Raw genomic sequence first — 22,790 nt, 5'->3', positions numbered from 1 at the left:
GGCAATCTACCCTAGGAAAGAATGCATTTCAATTGTGCTGTATGCATATAGGGGCCAGATCCATGGCCAACTAAAGTAAATGGAAAGACTGACTTTAGTGGCCTTTGGATCAGGCCCGTAATAAACACTGTGCTATGGGATCGAAGAGGTTATATATTTTTGTACCATATTGCTTGGACATTAGCCTAAAACACAGGATGAGCACATTTTTAAAAAGTTAAAAGCACAATCTTTGAACTTAATAATGAATATAAGGTGGGGCAAAACTGCAAACAAATTTATAATTGCCATTGCTAAGTATAAGATAATCTGTTGTATCACAGTTATGGGGGCTGGGACAGTTGGCAGCTGACTGGAAATGTTCTCATTGCCACCCAGAATGAATGAATGAATGAATGAAAAGATGAATTTAGTTTCTACTCCCCGTCTCTCAATCCCTGTTGCAGTAAGGGGACAGTGCAGCACCTTCACTCCACAAAGGTTCATGCTCTGGCCTCCCAGGCTGAGGAGAATCCTCTTCAGCTGAAAAGGATGTGGGGCCTAGAAGGGATTACAGTGGGGGAATGAGGGTACACAGTGAGACTTCTCAGGAGAACTTTGGTCAGGATGCAATGTGTGATGATTCCAAGGGCAGGCAGAGGTCCATAAAGAACGCAAGGACATTCAGGGGTTGGCAGTCCGATCACTTTTTTTAAGTGGTAAACTTCAGGAACTGTTACACATAGCCCTCAGAATTCTCTGGTTTCAGACACACAAATATACATGCGTACACTCAGACCACCATTATGGAGTTTTCTTTCAGGCTTTCATGTACTGCTGCGTACCCTTGGGATCTTCTGTCTGCAAGCCTCACACTAGACTCCTCCTCAAACTACCACCTAGGCTCAGCTTCTGTCTTCCTCAACCATTCACAACAGCCAACTGCACATTTAGGAAGGCAACCCAAGCAGCTGCTGAGAAGTTCTGAGGCGATGTGGCCATGCAAATGAACGGTACCTCCTGAATTGTCTCTTTGAAACTAGAGTAGATCCTAATAATAGGATAATGAGTTCATTATTTATCTCCTCTCCCTAAGAAAAGTACCATTCCCCAAGGCTCAATAACTCCAAAGAAACCAGCAGGCTGGCTTCCCAGTTCCAGGATTTGATCTAGCAAATGCAGAGAGACTGATGTCACTTGCCTCTCGGGAAGGAACGAGATGGTAGTTTATTACTCTTTACACCCTATGTGTGCACACACACTCATCTGCTAGTGTGGCTGGAGTCCCTCAGGGACTGTCCCTGTGGTTTTCAACTTTGGTCATTGAATACAACTTGAACAAGCAATGAAGTCTAAAACCTGTTTAAGTGACAAAACAATTCTCATCCCAAGTAAACATTTTAAGATAAGGAAAGGATCGCTTTGGTGACAAGTAGGAAAAAAGATAGATTTTGGTAGAAGGGTAAGATTTTTCATTTACCTATCTACACACTCTTCATCCCAGGCAAAGCAGCAGGTAGGAATCAGTTCTTCATAGTGCTGCTCTATGGCCTTGAAAGCAAAGATCTTCCTACTACACCATTCAAAGCTGCACATTACTTATCTTTCTTTGGGGACTTCAGCCTGCAGATAAACTTGTAATAGACTTAACTACAAGAGCTTGCTGGTGCCCCTGGATAGATATGCAGCTTCAGATGGGAACAACAGAAATCCCATAGAGGATTATTGAAACACCAGCAGATAAAAAAAATTGGGGACAAGAACCAGACTATCAGAAAATAAACTAGAAGGCCAATTCTGTTCGTAGATGGTGTTTGGAATGAGATTTATCCCCATGCATATAAAGGCAGACTCAGGCCCTAAGTAATGCAAAGAGAACGTGCAATATATTCTCAACACTTTGTTTTTTCTTGTGCCCTGTTGTCCAGATGTAAACTGTGAAATACATCCAAGTTCCTTAGAAAAGGAAGTGTTGAGCCAGGCGGTTCAGGCTGAGCTGTTGCAGTTATCACTCCACTGAAAATGAACAATAAATTCAAATAACAGACACTGTGCTCATTTAGGGATCCTTCTGAGTTCTCTTTTTCCAGCTCCCACCCCCACAGTCTCACCTCTCCCCCTTTATGATAAAGGTCTGGTGCCCTTTACGATAATAATGAATGGAAATCCCAGATTACTGTTTTAGAGGCTTAACTGATTCTCAGTTTTTTCTATGTACTTACCACTTTTTCATATGTTTCTCAACTTACATATAAATAGACTTGGAGTCAATGATTTTTTTAAGAGTTTCAACAGAAAACTCTATTTATTCCCAAAGATTTTTAATTTTTCGCTCCAATTAAATTTTTCACTAGCACATGTGCAGCTGTACCAGATAGCCACACATTTGGAACCTTTGTCAGCACATCAAATATCTCTTTCCCTAACACCACTTTTATAAAAACATATAACCTGCATAGTGCTCAGTTTACAACAACCTATATTCAACAAACATACACAAAGCCTTTTGGCACTATAGCTCCTCCTAAACATGTTCTGAGTGGCCAAGTAATCTCAGCTGGGAGTTTCTCACTGCTATCACTATTTCCAATTTCATATCCTATATTTTCTTCCTTGAAAATGTGTAGCTGTTTGCCTTTTCTTTACATCTCTGTAAATGCTATATGGAGGGAAATCATTGAGTCACCAGATCATACATTTATTTTTATGATATATTATGCTGTTTGATGTCATGTTGACATCTAATTGATGTTGGTTTTGCTTTTTTTCGTCTTTGTTTTGTTTCTTGGTTTCAGTAAAAAAGATAATTTTTAAAAAGCCTTTAGAGTGATGACTTAAGGTACTGACAGACAACATAGTATGCATCTCTTTTATGATGCATTGCTGAGTAATTGGGCATATTTCTAGCTTCAGATAATGTATAGGAGACCTCAATATTTTTACTGTATAGATTAATATTTGTATAATTCCAGTCTATAACCTCAAAGGTATATTTTCCTCTAGCAAGAAAAAAATAAAAGATACAGAACGTATTTTCAGTCAGGGCTTGATCCTTGATTTAACAGTCCATCATGTAAAAAAATGTGAAGACAAGGATGGAACTAAAATGCAGCATACCGAAGATTAAATGTCCCCTCCCCCATTTTGCATGGTGAGGTGCAAACCCAATAATTAACAATAAGATGGTATGGATGCCAAAAGATATAGAGTTTAAACAAAGCATACATTTTTTAACAACAGGCAACATTACAGTGGTTTGAGGGGAAATGATTTCCAGAATGCTGAAGCCATATGTACCTTTTGCTAAACTAAGCCTTTAGGGCCAAATTATAGATGAAATCCTGGCCCCATTTTCTTGAATGTGTTGTAAGACTTTTAAGAGAGAGCCTCTGCTCGAGGGGATGTAGAGAGACTTTACTATAGTAGGAACCCCCAGGAGGAATTGTGCCTAATCTAGTCATAATTCTCCCTGGAACTCTTGAGATGCACATGCTGCAGCAGCAGCTCTGACACCCTTTCGGCTGCAGGTCTTTTTAAGGATGGAGCAGAGAGCCAGAGATCCACTCTCATTCCACCCCCTTTCAAGTAGCTAGTAGTGGCATCATCAAGGTGCAATGCCTGGAGCTTCCCAATAGGACTGTGTCAAACCACTTAATTAGGGGCATGGAGGGAAAGGGGAATGGCTCCTTGCACACCAGTGCAGGGACCACACAGTTGAGCACCCCATGCACAGTCTGTTCATACACGCATATTCTCGGTTCATGTCATATGACACATACAAGAACACTTAATATTTGAAGCCAAGCAGTAGATTGCAGATGGGTGGCATCTGTGCCTCATTTCCCTCTCTGAATAATTCTGAGAAGTTTTCTTCTGCAGTTGTCATGAGTGTGCTGAATTAACCAGAAATCACAAGTTTAACATTTCACACATTCTAACCTTTGAGAGGCAGGCTCTTCCTTTATAGGTTAGAAATGTATATATGCAATATCAGGCCACACCATTTTTACCTCAGTTACATCCATTCAATCACACTGATTTTAAAAAGCCTCATGTCAGGGCTGCCAGGCCACCTGAATATTCTGGGACTTGGGCAAAATTCCTGGCTGTTCCCCAACTGACAGTAGGCGTGTGAACACTACTTCCTGTAGCACTGAAATGTTCCTTAAAGTATACAATTCCTTGAAGACTTACAGACCCATCTTGCCCATGAGAACAGATGGGTGCACAACAGAGGGTGGCGTAGCTAAAGGCATACACAACAAGCAAAAACACAAGCGAGAGGAAAAAAACAGCATTTCATTACACATGCAAGAAACATACAGAATCGTATTTGCTATAGGATATCACCTACAATGCTCAAACATTTCCAAATAAAATAAGTATCAAATAAAGATCACTTTGGCAGAGAGTAAGCCTGGTAAATTTCAGCCCAAAGTTTTAGAAAGTTGTAAGGGATGGAAAAACAGGGGGTTAGAATGGAAATGCTTATGTAATGTTAACTACAGAGGTTGTTTCACTTTCCTGCTATACATAAATAAACGTATATACATATACACACACAAAAAAGAGGAATACAGTATAGAGCTATAATTCCATCAAGCAGTTCTGGACTTGACACAAAATTCTTGAGCTTTGCTCTTGTGATGTATGACATCACCAGACACCAGACATGGAATCATAGCTTGAAATTCACAATGTGCCTATATTTTTCTATCGCTTATGAAATATGGATCAAAGACCCACATATATGCCCTGAACACACTTGTAACAGCTCCCCTCCTCAAAACTCCTGGATGCTTGCCTTCTTACCCCCTTCTTCCAAAACTCTAACCTATGCTGAAAATATCTTTATACTCAGCTCTGCTCTAACTAACTCCACATGGACTTTGCACAGCTAGTTCTTCAAAACCCAGACAGCTCTGCCCTGTAGTTGCTCGTCTCCAAAGCAGCCTTCCCTACCAATCCAGCAGTTGGATGAATCTTGTATTTCACAAGGGTGCCCTCAGAATCTGTTCATTATACAATTTTTATTGCATAGATTCATTGAAATTTTCTTGCATTCACAGGTTTAAGTCTGAAACCCAGGAATTATAAAAATATACTTCACTCAAGAAACATATAACATGACATATACTGAGTACACACAATATATATTTAACTAAACTATATATAAAGAATGGCACCAGTGCCTCTATTAAGTGTAGATACACCCAGAATCTCTATTTCTTAAATATTCAATTTATACAACTTCCCATTTTCAAAACTGCTTTTAGTTTCTTTACACTTTAAATCCACTAACTGGCATAGCCTGCATTGCTCTTAGGCCATGTCTACACTACCCGCTGGATCGGCAGGTAGTGATCTATCTACTGGGGATCGATTTATCGCGTCTAGTGTAGATGTGATAAATCGATCCCCAATCGCTCTGCCGTCGACTCTGGAATTCCACCACGGCGAGAGGCAGAAGCGGCGTCAACGGGGGAGCAGCAGCCGTCGATCCCGCACCGCGAGGACGCGAAGTAAGTGATTCTAAGTCGATCTATGATACGTCAACTTCAGCTACGCTATTCTCTTAGCTGAAGTTGCATATCTTAGATCGATTCCCTCCCCTCACCCCCCACTGTAGACCAGGCCTTAGTTTCTCTAGGTTGTGTACAGTGGTGTACTGACATTATTTAAACTGCTGCCAACTTGATAAAATATGGCAGCATTGAGGAGCAGCAAAAAGATCTAAGGACTGCTCAATTGGCTTTTTATCTTGGGAATATATGAATTTCAATCTCTACCTATCAATCACCTTCAGGGATGTGATGCTTTCTGGAAACTGAAATCTCTGTACATTTTTGACAAAACAACTGAATACCCAATTGTGTCCGTTCAGGGGGCCATGGACACAAGAACAGAAGTGCTACACCCATTAGCTAGTTGTGGAGGAAGGGAGCTGACTGGCCCCTCACTCTACACTTTCATTAATTTAAACCCCAGACCAGCTCCTTGGGAGGTTCTTGCCCCATACCTTCCCCCCGCCAGTAGGGTAAGAGCTGTGTTTTTTGCAGCTGCTGCTGATCTGACAAATCACTTCTCTGGGGATAAGGAAGAATTTTTTCTCTGTCTATTGGGGCTAAACTGGCAGAGGCCTGGTGGGTATATTGTCTTCCCCACTGGAGGCTCAGTTTGGCTAAACAGGAGTAGGGCTTCATAATTAGTAGTAGGACTTAGTAGGGATGTTAGTCCATCAGCAAAAAAAGGGCCAGTTCTCAGAAGTAAAAGACCTGGAATTTTGCTGATGGACTTTGTGGATGGGGGAAACCTTAAGGTCTTTGTGAGCCAAGGTCTTCCTTGTTTTGCTACCCTCTCTTCCCCTTGCAAGGGGGGGAATGGGTGTTAAGGATTTAGACATGCCAGTTTCATTATGAAGCTATTAGTTAGCTGCTATTATAACTATCTGAATAGTCTCAATTATTGATAAATAGTTGCCCCACTTAGAACTGCTTTAATTTTGGGGGAAATTTAGAAAGGGAGTTCTCTGTTTGGTTTTAAGATTCTGAAATATTCAAACAACTTTAGAGTTACAAATAATAAAATGTTGCAAACTTGTTCAAATGGAGGGAACTCACGCTCTTGGCTTCAACAAGCAATCAGCGAAGCACCTGACATGCTACAGAAATCCTGCAAAATCCAGCAAATAAATCATGCAACACCCGTTAAGCATCCTACAAAGCACACAGTGGGAAGCTGACACATTATTAACTGACTGTAATTTCACAGACACTAACATACGAAGAGCTTTATGACATACATGTGGTGAGAATAATTTTTTTATATATTCTTGAAGCATGTTTGTCAAAATACCTAAATCTCTCAAACCATTTTGTTGAATTGCTCTTCCCAGGAGTTGTATAAAGATACACATCATTACAAAGAGCAGGTTTGGGACATACTTCCTTCTCATGACTTAGAATTATGCGAAGAACACAACAAATGACACATTCATCCATTATGACAAAAAGCTCCATGATAGGGATGGTAGCAGTGTGACAGACAAAGAAGCCAGATCTCAGTAGTAGAGGAGATAACACTGAGAAACAACTGTTTGACACAGGGTGTTCCCTTTGGGCCTTGGCATATATCCAGTTGGAAACCCACTTGGAAGTCACTTCTGGAATATTATTCCAGGCAATGGAGGATACCACCCTGAAGGAGATGTTTCCATGAAAACACCAGCAGAGATCAAATGGTAACATGGGTTTCAAGGAAGCCATAAGGCCATAGTGGAGGAGACAGCTGAAGGTGCCATGAGGCAGGCCTGTGCTTCCACTCAGATGTTCTTCCCCTCTGAGTTTACCAAGATTTGCATGGATTTGCAGAGGCAAGCCTCACATGTCTGTCAGGAACATCAGAAAGAGATTCCATGAGTGTCAACACGCTGACTTTTGTAGCCCTTACATTGTTCTTCCCCACACAGGGATAACATATGGCCCAAAAGACCACAGTGGGAAAGGGCACTTAACCAATTCTTGTTAAAATCTGCCAACCTGTATATAATCTTCTTGTCCTCCACTTCATCTGATGCTGTAGCATTTATAACCTTTTACAACACTACGCAGCTTCTATTTAAAACTAGACCAGACTTTTTTAAATACTAAAGTAGAAAATATAAGCTAACTGTGAAAGCTGAGTGTATTTTCCCTCTACAGCCCATTATTTGTTACTGTATCATTTTCTCACTGCATGTAGGCCTAAAAAATAAACCCAACGTAAACAGAGAAGACAAATACCTTTTGAAGGCCAGGCAAATATTTAAAAAGCAAAAAAGAGATTCCTTTTCTATCTCTAGATCACCCTCCAATTTAACATTAAGTGTATAGGGGTTTTTTTCCCCTCTCTGTGCCTTTCTTTTCTTTACTGCTTTTTTTTTCTTTTCCTTTTCTGAAGGAATGCAGCAGCAGATGTACATTTCATAGTTTATGGAACGTGCACCAATCTATAGACAATAGCAATGGAATAACAAAGGTCGAATAATTATATTGTGCCTGTTATCAGAGTGTAAAGAAAGAATTGGCACTATAAAAGAAGCTAGTATCTGATAAACTAATGCAAAAAAGTCTCCATCTAACATTATTTTTAAACTCTGGAAACCATATGCCCAAGCCTGCAATCTGATCTATATGGGTTGACCTTAGTGCCTGTGTGGAGTCCCACTGACTTCAGCAAGAGTCCTCATGCTGTAAGGCGCCACTCCCTGATGGATTAGATTATAGGATCAGGACCTTAGACTGCATAAATATAGCACTAAACAGGTACTATAATTCAAAAAGACAAAAATGGCCAGTTGACGTTATGAGCGTGCGTCAATGCGTACAAAAATATCAACAGCAGCTCCAAAATCCTCTAAGAGGTTTCCTGCCTGAATTATTAAGGGTATAGAGGTTTGATTTGAAAAAAAGTTATTGGGAAGGAATAGGGCGTGGCAGGGAACTGGACTGGAATGCAAAAGCCTTTTTATCTCCAGCTCACTGTTCAAAATGTCCCCAGGTTAGTAATGAACACAGGTTATTACTGCTGCATGGCAGTTCAGTCGTCTATGCAAACTGAGTTGATCCAAACCAGTTCCACATAACAATGGGCAAACTTTTACCAATCACAGCAAAGAAACTAATGACCATATCAACCCAGAGACTGACCTGTCCCATCATCCAAAGAAGGGTTGGGGCATATTGTTGAGTAAGTGTGGGAAAGTTAGCTGTGCTGCAACATGTACTTCACCTGTTCTGTGAGTAAATAAGACTTCCCACTGTGGTCTTTTGGGCCATATGTTATCCCTATGTGGGGAAGAACAATGTAAGAGCTACAAAAGTCAGCGTGTTGACACTCATGGAATCTCTTTCTGATGTTCCTGACAGACACGTGAGGCTTGCCTCTGTGAATCCATGCAAGACTTGGTAAGACTTCAGTCTTTATGATAGACCACTTCTTTTGCCAAAGACAAACCCACTTACAGGCAAACAAAATTCTCCTAAGAATACCTAATGCTTTCTTAAACAGTTTGCAGAGAACCGTATATTATCTTATGTACAAAATAAGTAATAGTAACAGTGTTACTGAGTACACTGTTCTTGGCAAGGCAGGATTTCACTTTTTAAAATATAGCATTAATAATACCTGCAATTCCAAAATTAAGCCACATCCTCTGTTTTACGGCTTGTTTATAGTAGGAGAGACAAAGAATGAAAGATGAATACAGAGATCAAAAAAGATGATCAGAGAGTATTTAAAACTCTTTATTAGCTGCTTCTAGTCCATCTGCTCAAAAATGTAATATCAATTTATTTCCTTGTTTAAGTCTCAGTCTCTGAATATGCAAGACAGCACAAAATAAATAAAATGAAAACTTGGATGTACCAAAATATTCCGCTTAGCTAGCTAGCATGAGGGAATGACATTTTTCATAATAAAGGGACAGTGTTGGGTAGTCTACCCAACATATAGGTACTATAACAAATTAGAGGCTAAATAATGTAATCCTTGCCCAACTTTGTAAGCATATACAACATGAGTAGCCCCTGGGACTACTCATGTGAGTACTTGTGGAAGAACTTTAGACACGAGTAAGGGTTGTAACAACCTAAGGTATTTACACAAAACCTAATGTTACTGTTAAGAGTTATCAGTTTTATTCTGCAATTCAATGAAAATTATTTTTTTGTTTGAGTTTAAACATTTCTCTGCATTGGTTGCAAGCTACACATTACACAGTTGTGCTAGTGCATGAGAAATATAATGAAACAGACTAGAAACTAACTACTAAAAGCAATTTGAAAATGTCTCATTTATTTCCATTTAAGCTAAGACAAAGACAAAGAAAATGAAAAGCAGAAATAGCAAAAAGTGAATTCCATTTTTTAAAATGTTTTCTGTTTCACAAGAAATTGCTTCACTCGACTAGACCAGTATCCATCTAGTTCAGTAACCTGTCTGCAGCAGGTGTTAGCACCAGAGGTTTCAGAGGAAGATGTAACAAACACCTAAGTGGACAGTAATTGAATAAATAAGTTAGAACGTAAGAACAGCCATTGGAGGAAAGGATAGCTCAGTGGTTTGAGCATTGGCCTGCTAAACCCAGGCTTGTGAGTTCAATCCTTGAGGGGGCCATTTAGGGATCTGGGGCAAAAATTGGGGATTGGTCCTGCTTTGAGCAGGGGGTTGGACTAGATGACCTCCCAAGGTCCCTTCCAACCCTGATATTCTATGATTCTATAAGGTCAGACTCAACGTTCGCTCTAATTTAGGGGGGAGGGATAGCTCAGTGGTTTGAGCATTGGCCTGCTAAACCCAGGGTTGTGAGTTCAGTCCTTGAGGCGGCCATTTGGGATCTGGGGCAAAAATTGGGGATTGGTCCTGCTTTGAGCAGGGGGTTGGACTAGATGACCTCCTGAGGTCCCTTCCAACCCTGATATTCTATGATTCTATGATTCTTCAGAGGGAATGAACAGAACAGGTAATCATCAAGTGACCTGTCACCCATTCCCAGCTTCTGGCAAACAGAGGCTAGGAACACTTCAGAGCATGGTTTTGCATCCCTGACCATCCTGGCTAATAGCCATTGATGGACCTATCCTCGATGAACTTATCCAGTTCCTTTTTGAACCCTGTTATAGTCTTGGCCTTCACAATATCCATATCCTCTGGCAAAGAGTTCCACAACTTTGTTGTGTGAAGAAGTACTTGTTTTTGTTTGTTTTAAACCTGGCTACTATTAATTTCATTTGGTGAGCCCTAGTTCTTGAGTTATGAGAAAGACCAAATAATACTTCTTTATTTACTTTCTCCCCACTCGTCATGTTTTTATATCCATCTTTAGTTGTCTCTTTTCCACGCTGAAAAGTCCCAGTCTTATTAATCTCTCCTCATATGGAAGATGCTCCATACCCCTGATTATTTTGCTGTCCTTTACTGTACCTTTTCCAATTCCCATATATCTTTTTTGAGATTGGGGGAACGACTTATGAAGTATTCAAGATGTGGGCATACCATGGATTTATATAGAAGCAATATGATATTTTCTGTCTTCTTATCTATCCCTTTCTTAATGTTTCCCAACATTGTATTACCATTTTTGACTGCGCTGCACATTGAGTGGAGGTTTTTAGAGAATTATCCACAATGACTCCAAGATCTCTTTCTTGAGTGGTAACAGCTAATTTAGACCCCCATCATTTAATTTCTTCCTAACACTTACCTAACACTCTGATTACCTTTTCCAGACCTGAAGAATAGTTCTCCATAGCTCCAAAAGCTTGTCTTTTCACAAGCAGAAGTTGGTCCAATAAAAGATATTACCTCATCCACTTTGTCTCATGTCCTGGGACCAACACAGCTACTACAGCATTCTTTACCACATTCAGTTAATGGCTGGTTTGTGGCCTGAATCATGACGGTTTACATCCCCTCGTCTCAAAAAAAAAAAATCCTAACCTAAATGGTAGATGTTTTCATTACCGATATAACTGTCTCATACCTTTCCTCATCAGTTTTAATTTTCAATTACACTAAATGTCCATTTTCTCTTATATTATAAAAGACAAATCTTGTCTTTTCTATATCACTCATTATTTTGTAAACCTCTGTTATGGCTTTTCTCTAAACTAAGGAGCCCCAATATTTTTAGTTTCTCTTAATATGGAAGTATTTTCACACCAACTAATCAAATTCATCACCTGTCTCTGATGTATCTTTAAATTTATATCTTTTTGAGATGGGATGGTGGGAACTGGAGACTATTTCAGGTGAGTGAGTACCACTGATTTGTATAATGGCATAATCATATTTTGAGTATTATTTTACATCCCATTCTTTATAGCTCCTAACATGGTGTTCACATTTTAAATGAGGATTGCAGGCTGAGCAGAAGATTTTATAGAGATGCCAATAGTGATACCTAAGTGTTTAAAATGACTTTAGAACAGGGGTGGGAAAACTACGGCCCATGAGCCGCACCATGCAGCTCAACCCCGCTCCGGCCAGAGCACTGGGTCGGGGCTCCACCACGCGGCTCAGCCCTGCTCCAGCGCTCTGGATGGGGCACTGCATCGGGGCTGCATCACGCGGCTCCCGGAAACTGCGCCCCACTCCAGCTCCTACATGCTCAAATGGGAGCTGCAGGGGCACTGCGGATGGGCAACATGCAGAGCCGTCTGGCCGCGCCTCCGCATAGGAGCCAGAGAAAGGACATGCCACTGCTTCTGGGAGCCACTTGAGGTAAGCACCTCCCAGAGCCTGCACCCCGAGCCTCTCCCCATGCCCCTCAATCCCAGCCCAGAGCACCCTCCTGCACCCCAAACCTCTCATCCCCAGCCCCATCCCAGAGCCCGCACCCCTTCTCACATCCCAACCCCAATTTTGTGAGCATTCATGGCCCACCATACAATTTCTGTTCCCTGATGTGGCCCTCAGGCCAAAAAGTTTGCCCACCCCTGATTTAGAACCAAGCAGGATATGTAAGTAGTTCAAATTATTCTATTCCAAATACATTTATGCAATGTACCCTGCATTTTTCAACACTCATCTGACGTATTATTATTATTAGCATCACAGATAATGACTTTTTTTAATAAATGATTTTAAGCTCAACACTTTTCTTTTAAACAAGTGTGTAAAATTTGCTAATGTGTCAAGGGGCTAAAATCAGACAGAAGTTCAGATACATTACTATATGTGACTGTGGATCTGTGGACAATATTTTAATGGGTTTCTGTTGTAAAGAAAACAGGGCAGATACAACATGTGAACAAGCATATCTGAGCAAAAAGGGATCTTTTAAAAACATACACCAAAAAGAAATAACTTTGGGCTTGATCCTGTGCCCATTCAAATAGATGGCAAAGCTCCCATTGACCTCAGTGTTGTGAAGGAACAGGTCCTTATACATGTTCAAGCTGTAAAATGTACATACTTTATTATCCTGAGTGACAGACTTTACTGCTAATTCAAGACATTTGACAGGCAAGTAGGATTAATATCATAAGGATCACTCCTAAGCTCAGGTTTCTTATTTACCAAGGAAACATTCATAGGCTTCTAGACAATGGAAATACTCATTAACATAAATATAGTTCAATTTAGAGCTCATAAGCAAATTGGGTAGGTTCATTCACTGGATGATTGTACAAAAAGTCCTCAGAATGAAAAGCAGGTTAAAAGATTATGGTGTCCAAAAAGAAAATGCAACCCAAACAAACAAGATTAAGCATGTGACAGACCAAAAGGCAATTTTAAAAGGCACCAGCTCTTACTGTCTAGAGAGTTTACTAAGGAGATAATGTATATGCTATTGCTATAAATGTTGCCAAAGGAGTGGTTTACAATGCATTTCGCCTTGAAAACCTGGTAAAAATAAACTTAACAAAGAACATCAGTACAATCGCTCTAATCTCTAAAAGCAATTATGTATATTTTAGGTAATAAACTGATGTGTACAATGTCCAATTTCTTATCTGTATAAAATCAGAAACACAATAGGTGCAAGTTAAGGCATTACAACCTTTGGATAGCCAATTGGCCACTGCTCTGCCAGACTTCATCTCTTAAATTTTACAGTTGAAGTAAAAATTGCTAAAGCAATCAAAGACAAACTAGGCATTCTAATCAAAGCTTAGCTAATGTTTTTATAAATTAATTCTAATTATATTAACTGAAATAACAGACTAGTCTATTACTACAAATCAGTTTTGAAAATTAAGTGTGGCCTACCGGATAGAGCATTGGACTGGGGCTCAGGATAGTTGGGTTCTATTCTAATTCTACCCTGCTGGGTGACCTTGGGCAAGTCACTTTGCAGCTCTGTGCCTCAGTTTTTCTGTCTGTAAAATAGGGATAATGACACTGACATTCTTTGTAAAGTGCTTTGAGATCTACTCATGAAAAGTTCTGTATAAGAGCTAGGTTTTATTATTATACATCACAGACACACTCTTTGGTTATATACAACAGGACTGTCCTGAAATCTTGTGCCTTGTATCAATCTGCTAGTTAGCCAGGACATCAACATGCATATACAAATAAATGTACAGTAGATGTACATATATGCATATATACACAATTATATTTGTATATACACACCCCAATATAGACATATATACAGATGGACTCCTAATAAATGGAATGATAGGCAGACATCCTACAGAAAGAAGATACTAAATCCTGTGGAGGGAAAACACTAAATTGCCACTAACCAGGAATGGAGGTTTCATAAATGAACCTATGTTCTAGACAGTGCTCACAGTTACACTGATGCATACTGCTCAGAGTTATACTGGTGTATAGCAGAGTAAACGCCAGTGAAGTCCAGGGATTTATTTCAGTGGAACACAGAGCAGAATGTGGCCTCAAAGATATATCCTCCCTGAATTGCTATTATTGTTCATTCTGATTGATACAACAGTGTTATTCATTATTATTATTATTAATGATTTTATTGACTTCTGCATCAAGTCCAAGACTCAGCACTTGTTCCACCATAGGAAATCTATGCAAGAATATACTAAATACCTAGATCTGAATCCTGACAATTGAAGGAGGCTTATTATTGGTTGCCATAAATGAAAGCAGCATCTGAGGCATTCATAATCAGGCCGCATTACCTACATTACATTATATGCCAACACTTCTTTAAATGAACCTGGTTGTCAGTATGTATGCACATATTATAAATGTATACATGCACCATCACAAGAGTTGTGATCAGCTGATCTACCACCATTCAGTCCTTAGATCTGAACATCTGAGGCCTATTGGCAGGGCAACTTCTGTGGAGTGGCCCTTGAGTCTAGAAAGGCCTTCCCATGGTTCTTCTGTCAGAAAACCAGTCTGCTAACCTTGAGACACAGTATAAAGTTCATAGGTAAAATCTTGGCTCTGTCTAACTCAGTAGCAAAACTCCCATTGACTTCAATAGGACCCATCTATGTATCTACACAGGCTTTTTCAGGAGAGGGTGTTGATGAATTATACCTTAAGTCTCCTATATCCTGATCCTGCAAAATATTGTGTGTGGGTAGATTTTTGTACCCACACAGATCCCTTTGCAGGATCAGAAGCTTAACTTACAAATTCTCCAGAGCAGCAATCCTGCCCTACTCTATGTCTATATATACTCAATATAAAATGTCATGTAAATTTATAGAGTTATATAAATGATTTTAATACAAATAAATATTAATATCTCTGCCAATAGCTTATTATGGGGTTGAGTCTCTCTAGATTTGGTTGACATTAGTCAATGAATTTTGTATAGTTTTAATAATTTATAACAATATGCCCAGAGATATGGGCACATTTTTTAAAAAAATCTAAACATAAACAAACAATTGCTACACTGCTGGTGGTGCAGTTTTCATTTGCATGAGTTAAATGAGGATACCATTACTGATAAAGGAAGGAGGAGAAGTTATGTTTAATTAGTGCAGATAAAAATCTTACAAAAATGCTAGACAGTATAATATCCCTCGGTCTGTGTATGTTCATATGCCTATGGAAATGAGTAGGTAGTTTTGTTTCTAACAGTCACACATCCCTGGGGCCAGTACATTAAAAAGTGTGATCATTTACCAATTAAGGTATTTTGGTTGCATCCTTAAAAGGTCAACGGCATCATAGTGCAGATATCACTCAGGAAAAGGCTCAAGAAATAATTTTCTGGCACCAAAATTATTTTCTAATTAGTTCCCTAAAACCTTTTTATTTTTTTACTAAAATTGTTAAAATTAAGTTTTACGAACCTCCACAAAAGACAGATTGTCACTGACACTTTCTGATTAAAAAAGCACTTGTCCTCATTCCCTCCTTGCTTGTGAGTTAGAGATCACCAGTAAGTTCCAGACAGTGCTCACAGTTACACTGATGCATACTGCTCAGAGTTATACTGGTGTATAACAGAGTAATAGCCAGTGAAGTCCAGGGATTTATTTCAGTGGAACATAGAGCAGAATGTGGCCTCAAAGATATATCCTCCCTGAATCCATGAATTGCTATTATTGTTCATTCTGATTGATACAACAGTGTCATTAATTATTATCGTTATTATTAATGATTTTGTTGACTTCTGCATCAAGTCCAAGACTCAGCACTTGTTCTACTATAGGAAATCTATGCAAGAATATACTAAATACCTAGATCTGAATCCTGACAAATGAAGGAGGCTTATTATTGGTTACTTATAAAACAGTGGCTCCCTTTCTAAGCAGAATTTAAAATGAAACAAAACAATGTTTCTCCCCTTTAAGGTTTTATTTGACCTTTATATTAAATAACACTGTAGATTAGTAATCAGGCTTAGCAGACAGCTGTCATGGGGTCACCAATAGCTACTTCAGGCTGCCTCAAAACTGTGGTAGCTGTAATGTGGTGATAGCCTTAAATGGACTATGACTGATGAGAAAAGGGAGAAGAAAAAACAAAAACAATCAGCAACTTTCTATAAAACCACTTTACAAAGAAAAATGTATGGGCCGTTGAAAAGTCATAAATAAGATAGATTCGGCATGAACACTGAGATGCCATTTCAATTACAGCAACAAATGCTAAGAGCCTAATTCAATAAAGATAAAGCTATGAGCAACTTATATTTAGGCCAAATTTTTCACATGAAAATTGTGATGCAACCTCATTTTAAAATTATTATATATGTACACACACATACATAAGTAAGTAGGAAAGCAGAACATGACTTGTCTAAGTGGGAATAATTCTATGTTTGGAAGTAAGTGTGGTCACGAGGAAAAGCTCCTTTTTGAAATAATGGTTACTGGAAATAGCTATAATTTGCTTATAGCATTTCTCACCGTGGTTTAAGTAGATGACTTGCACTCAATAGTGGCAGGCAGCACATATGTGTGTGTCTGTGGCCCAGAGGTAAATATGGAGCTAGAAATGCAATCCTACCCCCAGGTCATAAAGAACTAGCAAAACCGTTCAAAAGCAGCTATTGCAGCCCATGCTCTTCAGCTGCCTCAGTTTCCCTTCCCTCTAATGGAGTGTGGCTGAGGGATCTACCCTGCCACAGGTCCATTGGCAGCTCTTCATCCACCCTCAAACACCCATTGTACTCCTACTAAACAGAACCACTATTTGGTATAGAAGACTCATCTGTGGGACTGTACTGGTGGGCTCCTATATGCCTACATGAGTGGGGTTAGAGCAGGTATTTCTAACCCAAGGCCAACCTTTTTTGTCTGAAGATGCCATAATAATTTAATAGTTATGCAAACACTCATTCCTAGTTTCTTTTGAAGATTACAGCAGGCACCAGCAGATTCTTTTCCAGAGACTATGAAAAATACAGCAACACCCATATGTTATAGACTGCATGATCATTCTGTTCAAACAAAGACAGAAGGGATTTTTTCTTAATTTTACCATTCTGTGGATGTTATGCAACATCTTGCTTTAGTACCACAGAACTGCATAGTGACAGTCAAAAATTACGCATATCTGATTGCTCCCTGACTTAGCCACTAAAAGTAAAATTCCTTCAAGGAACAAGAGCAATGTTTCAGAAGGTATGCCTTTTATGAAAAGTATTAGGATATGCTGGATATAATGAAGAACACATGCAGCCTTCTAATACTCCTGATGAGAAAAACTAATGAAAATAGTTTCCTGTGACAGCACCTGATCCGTTTAGTTTTTCATGATGGCTCACTCTTTGCAACAATTTAAAATAAAATCTTTTTCCATATTGCAGTAAAAACGATTGTCCTAGCTGCCAATCAAACATCCTAAAAGCTTTTCTTTCTACAGCATTAGAGAAACACATACCAAGTTTTTTTTCTTAAATGGACCCTTAAAGTTGGACTTTTAAGTCCATATTTATACACCAAAATAAGTGGCCTTATTTTCCGAGATGTTGAACACTGAGAAACTCTCACTGAAGTGAAAGCCCACAAGTTATTAGACCTGATGCAGTAGGAGGTGAGACTAGATGATTGTAATTGTCCCATATGACACTGAAAAGTATGATTCTCTCTCTTCCTGAGAGAGAGAGAGAGAGAGAGAGAGAGAGAGAGAGAGAGAACACCCCCACATACTGATCTGTACCCTCCGCTTTTGGACTCTGAAGTGGTACACATGTGCCAACCCACATTTGCAGAGGGATGCACTGTATTATCTTTCTTTCACTTGTTACACAACATTGAAATTCTTTAAATTGGTATCAGCCATGACTTCTCCAAGCTGCTGATGTTCTAAAGGGTCTTGATAAAAGTGTGGAGATAGCTCTTCAAGATCTTATGGTAATACAAGGGCTTGAAACATCGCTGAGCACCTGCTGCACAATATTTATCTACTTGTGATGTAAGAGTTTCCCCTCGTTGTGTGAATAACTGACCTTGGCCATTGTAACTAGAATATGAACTCTTGAACTATGCAGCCTTACACTAAATCTTGTAAAATACTTTAGCCTATCCACACAACGTCACTGAGTTCTTGATGAACTGAAACATATTCTCTCCCTCCACTCATTGCCATCACTGAGAAGGTATGTTGCAAAGAACTCAAGGGCCAGACTCAATGTTTCCCTCAGCCATTTAAGAAATAGAAATCCAACCAAATTCTCAATAACCTCCTTATTTTCTCTCTGTAGATAACCCCTGCAGGCCTAAGTCTCTCCTATGTATTCACAGAATGCAGACAGAAACAATATATACATCCATGTTCCACATCATCAACTCTCCCACCTCGCTGTCCCACCCATACAGCTTTAGGCAGGATGTTTTTACCACATGCCACAACTAAAACACTGAAGTGGGATGCTCAACATTTAAATCTCATAATAATGTCCACCTGGGCCCTGGGTCCAAGACTTGTACAGAACACCCTGAGCAAGTATCTTCAGTACTTTTCAAACTCAGCTACCTACCCATTCTGAAACAGTCAGGAATCTACAAATTCACTTTTACCAATAGAGGAAATGGAATGATTGAACCTTCCATAAAAATCCTCCTGCCAGAATTCTGGCTCAATTTCAGTCAAGTTAGCTCCACTAAGTCAGGAGACCATTCTTATCAATCTGCTCCAGACTTTTGTCAAAGTTGTTCTGTAGAAAACTAGGAAGCTTAAATTGGCATAAAAGGGAAGATCACGGCAACTGTGGGGCGGTGATCAAGTCACTGGTTATAGCTTGCCTTCAGGTGGTTATACTATGTGTTCTCTACAAGTTTGATAAAAGTTTTTAAAATGGGCATTAAATGGGGTTCTCTGCTTGATGTTTCTGGTTTCCATTTTACACCCTTTATTTAAGCATACTGTTTTTATTTGAGTTACAGTTAATTTACACCAGTTTGCGGATGGGGGGGGGGAGGAGGTTGTTTGTTTTTTAAGTTCTCACCCCTTTCTCTTTAGTTCTGGCTTCTTAAAAGATACAGCTAGTGTTTGGTTCATTAAGTTTCAGCCAATAAGCTGAAATTTATAATACGTGTTAAATAGATTACTGATATCAAGTTTCTACCAGTATAACCAGTACAATACCAGACTTCAGTAAGACATATCTATAAGAAAATAAGAAATTAGAGCCTGAAAACAGACTTTGGAATCCATTTAATCTAATCAGTTAATATACTATAAAATTCCATAAATATTATGCTTTATTCCTTCCAGATCAGCGTGTACCTTGTTTTGTTCTGTATAAACATAGCTACAACTTCTACTGATACCCCAACTAGGGCATTCCACAATTTGTTCCCTTGTCATTTTGACTAAACTTTTATTTTGCCTGCTGTTTCCTTATTTATAAATCTACCTTTTCCAGTCCTGAATGAGTCCCTCCTTTTGAGAAGTAGTTCGAAGAGTTTATCTGATTTGAACCTCGCTATCTCCTTTAATTTCTGGAAAACTTCAGTTCTGTCTCCTCTGAATTTGCTGCTTTTTTTCCCTCAGTGTTTTTTTCAGTGTATCTAGCCTTTCTATATGTATATCATTCCTATATGTATATACCATCCCTAAATAGTAATTGTTCCGTAACATGCTCTTTATATCTTAACAAGATCATGGTGCTCAAACTAGGCATGGCGACCTCTTTGCGCCTAACCGCACTCTTAAAGAGCACTAGGATAACTTCTTGGGATTGTTTTGTTTGTTTCTCTTACTAAGTCTGATTGTTCAGTGTACTTTGCAGTCATTTGTTGGACTGATGACTTCCATTATTAGCAGGAGCAAGAGCAGGGGATCTTAACTGATGCTAATGAGATGAATCCCCCTTTTAAAAAAAAAATCTGACCATCTTCTGTTAACTGTCTCCTTGCCTATGTAGGCCAGAGACACATAGCCATAAACAATGTGTTTCGCCAAACAAATTCAGCCTCTCTTTTCCACTTTTCCAATTGTCCTTTCTGCTCTTCTCTTCCCTTCAATTCTCCTTTGCCCGGGCCGGCCTTATCATAATCCAGTTCTCAAAATTCAAAGAGAAACTAGAAGGAGCATCCAACCTGGTGCTGATGATGAGCCTCTCTTCCCTTCCCCTTTGTATGACTCATGAAATGTTAGCATGTATAATAACTAAATCCTCAGGTGGTGTGTGGGCTCAGATTTGGGTTAGTTTGTGTTTTTAACTGCACTTTGATTCTCCTACTTCAACAGTCTCTTTGGTATAGCCTTCAGCCTACTTTATGGAAACAAGCTAAACAGTTGGTGATGGTAAATTCTTTTCCACCAACACAGATACTAACACAGCAAAGTATAGTTATTTAACACAGTTCTATTAACAAAACCAAAATATTTTAAAAATTATGTTAAATCCATTATGTAATTAAGACTGCACCATTTAATGATGTGAGGCAATATCATTAAATATACAGACTTTCCCTGAATTTCAGAACTGCTAGACCATTATTATTCCAACCATTTTATGCACCTCTGAGATAATAAACTGTAAACTGGAGACTATGTTGAAAAGGTAAGTTCATTCACGTATGTCTAACAAGTAATTTCAAGAGCATACAGTCCACGTAACAAGGACATAGGAAATTGTAAATTTCCACTACAACACAGAGAAATCAGTCTTAGATGAAATTGCATAGAGCTTATTTTCAAATGATCTAAACATTTTCCATATGCTCACCTCCTTCCATCCCAGTGCACACACTTTGTAACCCCACAAATGTTTCTAAATTAACATGAATGAATTCAAAATGGTTTACAACAAACAAATACATGCATCAATACTACACGAACACTGGGGCCAAGAAAACATCAGGACTGCTAAAGAGTTGTCTGCAACATATACATTTGCATAAAGCCATACAGTCTGTAAGCAGAAACATTGTATTCAGAATTACATACAACTTCTAACAACCCAGAACTTTCTCACCTAAAGAGAAATTATATAATCTTTTTGCTGGCAAATATGCAGGATTCTTTAGTATATATCACACTACAGCTTGTTTAGATTTTGCAATCACTTCTTGTTCTTAACCACAATCCAATCATGAATTTCTAAGATATTTCACTATTAAATACAAAGGATCTGCTAGCAGAAATAGTTATTCTTATCAATGTTAAAAGCACCATTTTAATTTATTTCATTCATTTTGGAATGTGGAAGATCAGTAAACGCAGATTCATACGCTGACAGTATAACTGATTCAACAAAGATTCCCTTTACAATTAGATATTCTTATGATGAAAAAACAAAAAGGAAAAGCCTTAATCTCTTTGAGAAGATGTCTTGCTTACCTGACTCTGCCATACCACACCGACAGGCTGAACAATATTATCAGCTCTTCAAGCACTAATTCTTGCTAACTGGAAGGATATTTTCTCTCTTGCTGGATTAATAATCAACTTTCCAGATAGTTCATTTGTAATTCTCTGCTGGTTAACCCTTTGCATTGCTCCCATTTTCCACTAAACAGTCTCCTATATGCTTTCCAGTCCATTTTAATGAGAAAACAACAAAATAAAATGATGGTACATACGTGAAACTACTATAAAATAAAAAATAAGAAGCTGATTTGGAAATTTGAGGGCAGGTATTTAATAAACTAAATACATACAACATTCAAAATGCTTTCAGACTAAACATCCTTTATAAAAGTTTGGATTTTTAAAGGACTCTAATCCCTTAAAATTAATAGTCTGAAAAGACAACTGCATTTGGATAAACCACACTATCAACAAATCGAATGCTGACAAGTCCAATGGCTCATACTACAACATGTTCCCATGAACTTACCACTTGGCCTCTCATCTTCAGTGTCTATGTGAGTGTGACACATGCCTGCTATGTTTGGAAAATAACATTTTTTATTACTGAATAGTTAGTTGAGAAATTATCACAATTATCAGTTTGTGCAAGGCCGTCCATCTGTGTTGTCAGAAAGCAAGAGCAAGAGTGGTTGGGAGCAGAGAGGAGATAAGAAAGGCTCAGAATAGCTAAAAAGGGGAGTTTAAATAAGGTCAGAACAGCTTAAGATGAAAAACCTAGTAATTACAGGGAAGTTTGTTTTTCAAAGATAATAAATAGCTAATTACCAAATCTGTTATCGATCTCACAGCTCTATTATGAAGCAAGTGAAAATTACTCAGCTGCGGTTGTGTTAAAGGTGTTAAGGGGCCCAATATGAAAAGGTGGGTGAAAACCTTAAAACCCCAACTTGAAATCACTAATCTTTGTTTTAGGGAAGTGAGATGGCCCTTAGCATATGCTTTGGTCAGGGTCAGGGGGGCAGGAGGGGGTGGCAGAAAGAAAATAATTTATCAGATGACAGAAGCATCATGTTACACAAGCAGAGAAATAAGAACGTGAAAAGCAGTGCTCC

The 22,790-nt window shown here is 38.8% G+C and overlaps 1 protein-coding gene across 29 annotated transcripts in view; it reads right to left on the bottom strand.

Moving 5' to 3' along the window:
- Positions 1 to 22,790, bottom strand: part of SOX6 (SRY-box transcription factor 6) — a 451,795-nt gene that overhangs the window by 299,434 nt on the left and 129,571 nt on the right. Inside the window, exon 1 of one of the 29 annotated variants that reach the window (XM_037899742.2) lies at positions 22,205 to 22,336. The exons of 23 other annotated variants lie outside the window; for them this stretch is intronic. The gene's annotated coding sequence lies outside the window, so the exon portion shown is untranslated. Of the gene's footprint in view, positions 1 to 21,705; positions 21,885 to 22,204; positions 22,337 to 22,790 lie in introns of those variants that run through there. 5 more of the 29 variants (XM_037899726.2, XM_027819499.3, XM_037899730.2 and 2 more) reach the window with 5 other exon arrangements.

This window comes from Chelonia mydas, chromosome 6 (genome assembly GCF_015237465.2).
Source record: "Chelonia mydas isolate rCheMyd1 chromosome 6, rCheMyd1.pri.v2, whole genome shotgun sequence".
Classification (NCBI taxonomy): Eukaryota; Metazoa; Chordata; order Testudines; family Cheloniidae; genus Chelonia; species Chelonia mydas.
This window is presented reverse-complemented; position numbering and strand designations above follow the sequence as displayed.